Raw genomic sequence first — 5,737 nt, 5'->3', positions numbered from 1 at the left:
GGAAAGAGTTCCATTCTGATACTGAGATGGTGCAGATAGGCTGAGGTCATGGCAACAATGTGAGGCATGTTGGATTAAAGATTCCACATTCCAATAGCATACCAGCTCTCCTAGAATAATGATTATAGTGTGCGCTCACAGGGTTACAGAATGCCAATGTTGCTTTATAGGTGACTGTAAAAATCTTGAAGAAATGTATATAAGCTTTGTCTACATCATGACCACTATTGCTACAAATATATAAAATGATACCCGATTATAAACAGAGTCCCCAGTCAGGGAGTCTCACAGTACCTACAGAACTTCCTAGGAGTCGAGATGGTTGCATAATTGAGTGCCATGCTCTTTTCATCAAAAACAAGCAAACACAAATGAACACAAGGCCAGGTCAACTGAAGACCACAGCAGCATGGTTTTCCAAAAGATTTTTTAAAAAGTAAGAAAGACATTGAAAAATAGGGTTTGGAGGTTCCCCAGTGAATGTGGAGCTCTAACCTCAGCTCTTTTCAGTCCAGGCCAATTTTGACATCTGGCTGTCCCTCTCAAATATGGGCCTTTGTGTAAAAGAGAAACAATATGTGTGCTTAGAAAGGTAATCCTGAATAAACTATAAAGCTGAAACTCAGTCCAATCTGTCTTTGTCATTTGTTAGCAGCCAGTTGAACAAATTTTATTGCATACCTGTGGACACCATACTCTGTAACTGGTACTGAAGACATGAAGATACATCAACACAGACAATTTCCTCTGGGGCCTTCCTGCTTAATAAGGGAATGAGAGCAACAGTGGTGGCAAGAGGTCAAAGGAAGGTGTGTGTGTATGTTTGTGTGTGTGTATGGGTTGTGTTTTTGTTGAGTTTGGGTGTGTGTATTTTTGATTGACAGCATATTTATCATGTCTATAGGCTAAAAAGAAAGTGAACAGAAAAGACAATGACAGATGAAGAAAATAAGGGAGATGGCTTATGGAGCTGTAAGGGAGAGTCTGGTCTTATACAAGAAGGCTGACTCCATCCTCTGAGATTAAGCATGGGACTTAGGAGCAGTGGGAACCATGGAGTTAAGTCAGCAGGTGGGGAAGGGTGGTAGTGAGGGCAGCCTTGATAGCTTATTTTCTCAGTTTGTAGGAATACCAGCATCTTCAGAGTGCCCAGTCTGTGGAGGCTTGGTAGGAGGCCTGAAGGGGCCCTGAGAGGAATGGATGAGGTACTGAGCAAGGACAAGCGAGCTACATGGAGGTCACACTTGTTTCACACATGAAGGTTTTGACCACTGTGGTATGGAGGCAGCATTTCTTATATTTCCCTCTCCATTAAGGTCCTCCTATAAGAAATAGCTCTGCATTATTTGGTGATATATTTGACCTCACAGTCATTGGTCCTGTGCCTCCCTGTGGAAGGAGAGCTCTCCTATGACCTTGGAATAATAAGGTGGCTGGTGAGTAAGGCAGAAGGTGGAGTTAGAGGAATATTCTGAATTCCTGCAATCAAGGTTAGGCACCTGATCTAGCATCCCTCAAATGGTTCTGCCCTTCCTTGAAAAGGGTTTATTCTGAACCATGCCACAGCCAGGACAAGATTTCTCATAGATTAGTGGCCTTCAGCTCAGTCACTGCCTCCCACTATGACTCAATCGCACTCCCTCCCTCCCTCTTTTATAGCCCACTTGAACCACACTCCATCTGAATGGTGTGAAGCTATCTATGCATAGTTCGCATCCCACATCCCCCATAATGTCACACTCGCAGATTGCTTGACTACCATCCATCCTACAACCACATTGCTGTTATAATGCACTTCACCTGAAATCAATGCAATTACAACAACCTTCTTTGTTTATACCACTCTCTGGACATTTATTATCTACTGCTTTGTTATTGATAATTTTTCTTGTTAGTATATCTTATCCTTTCTCTGCTTCTCCAAACAAAACAGTGACCTTCTCAAGGGCAGGGATGGAATCTTACACATTTGGTTTTGACATTCCCCAGCACCAACTCTACAGTAGCTGCTAAATAAATACTGCCAGTTTATTTGGCTAAACTGATGGATAAAGCAGACATGTGTGTGCTCTGCCTTAGGGCAGGCTGGTTCTTTTCTGACCCATGGAATACTAGGATTTTGAGAGCAACCTCCCTCTTTGGGAGGAGCCAAGAGAAAGTTGCCAATAAACGTGACTTTCTTATGGAAAAGTGTGTAGATGGTAATTAACAGCTGCCTGGTAGTGTTTCATGATTGTCTGGGACATGATGGCATAGGAGGGCATTTGGAGAAGAAGAATGTGGATTCTAAGTCTGCACCCTCTGTGGCTCCCATGTCTCCTGCAAGCCCACAGCCATCCCCTCTCCCTCATCCTGCTCTTGTTTCCAGTCATTCATTTGTGCAGGCACACCTGCCTGTCACACAAGTGGCCCTAAAAAACAGAGAGCATGGCTACCCAGGACTCATTCTGCTCACATGTGATTGTTCTGTTGCAAAGATGAAACAAGACTTTCCATCTGATTTATGGAGCAGGAAAAAAATGATAGCATTAAGTAAGAACTACATAGATAACTACTATTCCTTCTTGATTTCTGTTGGAGAGATTTCAAGATTTGTACTTCATGAGTTTGGGTTTTGCCTGTTGGATCAGTTTCACCTGGTGACAGAGCTAAACCATGGAGAGTTGGGAGACTGAACTCAGTTTAAATGTTGGGATTTGCAGAGGAGAATATTACTGAGTGAGTAATGGTCATGAGCATCCTTATTAGGTAATGTGTTTAGATTTGGTCTTAAAAGTGGAACAAATTAAAAGGTCATTTCATTGGTTTTTCTAGTTAAATTTGAATTAAAATCATGGATTTTCTGATTCATTGATAGCCAGACTATCCTTCATTTTAAGCCTTCACATTTTTGCATTTATCTTGGGTTCTTGGGTTGTTTCTCACAGCAAAAAGAACAATGTAACATTTGGGCAGTACAAAAAGGGTTTCAAAGCAGGTACCCTTTAGAGAACACCTGGAATAGGCTTCTTATGCCCTCTCTTCTAAAATAGCATCAAGTGCCACCAGGGCATATTCTTGTATTTAAAATAATAACAAGGGGACATCTAACAGTTAGGAATGTCTATGTGCTAATATTAACCACCCACATTGCTCCTCCTCTAACATTGGATTGGTGGGTTCCACAGCATTGGTTAACCCCTGTGATGGTTGAGCCCAAGGATCAAACTTGCTTTCTTGTCCACTCAGATACTATCAAATACTGAGGTACAAATTCTCTTTACTTCAGGCTAACCCCAGCTGTCTACTTTAGCATAGAATTACTTGGGTAGCAATTAGTATTCTTTCCATAGTCATAGTAACCAATTTTCCAGATGGGACAGTCTTAATGACAATGGTCCTGTCCTAGTGTCTCTATACATATGCTCATATTTTACAGGTCATGTGTTCTATATTTGGATTTCCATATCTGGCTATTGATAACAGAAGACAGCAAGAAAGAAACATTTTGTCAACTCCAGTGTAGAGCAGTGATTCTCAAATTCTAATACACCTGTGAACCACCTGAGACTCTTGTTAAATGCAGATTCTGGTTCAGTAAGTCTGGGTAAGATCCTGAGATTCTATATTTCTAATAAGCACCCAGGGAATGCCAAACATATATCTAGTCTCCCTGAGGTAAGTGCATGTATGAACCTAAAGAGTCCAAATATGTATTTCAAATTTGGCAGAACAACACTATTTGGAAGCATTTGGCTTCTGATTTAGTTTCACAGCTCCTTCTTCTTAGCTTTTAGTTCATTTGCTTCTGACCTGCGAGGACTTGAGTTATTTGGCTTTTAATTCTAGGAGACAAAAACCTTTGGGATCTGCCTATTATTAGCGCATGATGAATGTTGTTTGTCCTTATTGAAACTGATTATGAGTATCCTTTGAATGTTAGGTTCTAAATCAGCCTTGCAAACATAGTGACACCTAACTAATTTTAGTTCTAACTCATCTCCATTCTGTCTGATTTCCCCCACCCCCCACAAAGCTTTTCATCAGGCCATAGTACTAGTATTTACTTGGCTTCAGATATAGCAACTGTATATATAAATGAAAACTTCCTTTTGTAATTCACCTGCTTCCTGAATTAATACAGCTTTCCCCCAATTATCCAAAGGTGGAACCATAGCACATCAAGACCAAAAGAACTTTGGAGGCCATGTCATGAGCAAACCCTTATAGATCATTTCTGAGTTTCCTTTAGACTTCTTAAGGTGACTAGGAGTGTCCCTGCCTCATAAAGCAACCTGTTCCATGGTTGTGGTGCTGATTACTAGAGAGTTCATAATATCTTCAGCTACATATTACCTCTTTGTAATTTCTGCTGTAGTGTTGCCTTCTAGAACTAACTCATCTCCTGCAATATGGCTCTTCAGAGAGAGGAAAAGATGGCTGCCAACGGGAAAGCAGGCTGCAAGATAGTGTGTGAGTGAGAGAATGAAAGGAGAGGGTGTGGACGTACGGAGAGTGTAAATTTGTGGGTGAGCAATAGGTATACTCCAGGGGACTGTTGAAGACTGCTGGATAGGGCTCCCCTAACTAGGCAGCCTCCACTGCTGCTGAAATCTCTCCTGTAGCAGCCAGCTCTTCCACAGAAACCATGCCATCTTTAAGGGGAGAGTGGCTATTATCAGAAGCATATACATCCAGGGACCCTGCAACCATGGCACCCAGGGACCAGCTACGAACCCAGGAACACCGGATCTCAAACAGCGCAAATACATGGACTTGGATGAGTCCTGCTCTTCCTCACAGAAAGGTCAGATTTTGCCTATGGAAAGGTGAGGTCTGCGATCCAGGTTGGAGAGAGGGAAGTCTGCACCCCACAAAGTCTGCGGCCGTTTGGGCCAGCATGATCCACGAGTGTGGAAGGGGATCCGCAGGGCTACTGGCAGAAGAGAACTCTAAAAATCAGCAAATAGCTAGACTGGTTGCAAAAAGGCAGCCTTGGCTTTTACCAGTGTGCCAGCTGTTTAGTACCAGGAGAAAAAGGACATGTGGAAGAGACAATTTGTACACAGTGCTGGAAGGAAAGAGAGAGAGCTACATAACCAGATACTCAGAGAAGAGAGATCATGGGGAGACAGAGAAACAGCTGGCAAATGAAAGAAAAGGAGGCATCACCAGAAAAGGAAGTAAATGAAAAGGAGGCGAGCAATATGTCAGAGAAAGAATTCAAATGGTCATAAGGTGGCTGAAAAGAATGGAAGACAAATTCAACAATATGTGTAAGAACCAAGAGGAAATGAAGAAGAAGCAAGAAGAAATGAAAAATGACATCGCTGCTATAGAGAACTTAATAGAAAGCTCCAAGACTAAACTAGAAGAAGTGGAGGACCATGTCAGTGAGCTAGAAGACAAGGTAGGAAAAAATACCTAAGCAGAGCAGCAACTGGAAAAAAAATTAAAAAACAGGAAGAGAGCCTAAGGGAACTTTGGGACAGCACAAAACGAAACAACATCCACATAAAAGGGGTCCCAGAAGGAGAGGAAACTGATCAAGGAGTAGAAAACCTGTTTGAAGAAATAATGACAGAAAACTTCCCTGATATTGGGAAGAAGGAAAAACTCACACAAGTCCAGGAAGCTCACAGAGTCCCAAACCAGATGAACCCCAAAAGACCAACACCAAGTCACATTACAATTAAATTGGCAAACACCAATGGACAAGGTAACAATCTTAAAGGTTGTCAGAGAGAGACAGAAAGAT

At 42.0% G+C, this 5,737-nt stretch overlaps 1 long non-coding RNA gene across 1 annotated transcript in view; it reads left to right on the top strand.

Moving 5' to 3' along the window:
* LOC107183535 overlaps window positions 1–3,535 on the top strand; it is an 86,011-nt gene extending 82,476 nt beyond the window's left edge. Inside the window, exon 5 of the long non-coding RNA XR_001514323.1 lies at window positions 3,419–3,535. This is a non-coding gene — a long non-coding RNA (uncharacterized LOC107183535). The remainder of the gene's footprint in view (window positions 1–3,418) is intronic.
* Window positions 3,536–5,737: the final 2,202 nt, after the last annotated feature.

This window comes from Myotis davidii, unplaced genomic scaffold (assembly GCF_000327345.1).
Source record: "Myotis davidii unplaced genomic scaffold, ASM32734v1 scaffold960, whole genome shotgun sequence".
NCBI lineage: Eukaryota > Metazoa > Chordata > Mammalia > Chiroptera > Vespertilionidae > Myotis > Myotis davidii.
This window is presented reverse-complemented; position numbering and strand designations above follow the sequence as displayed.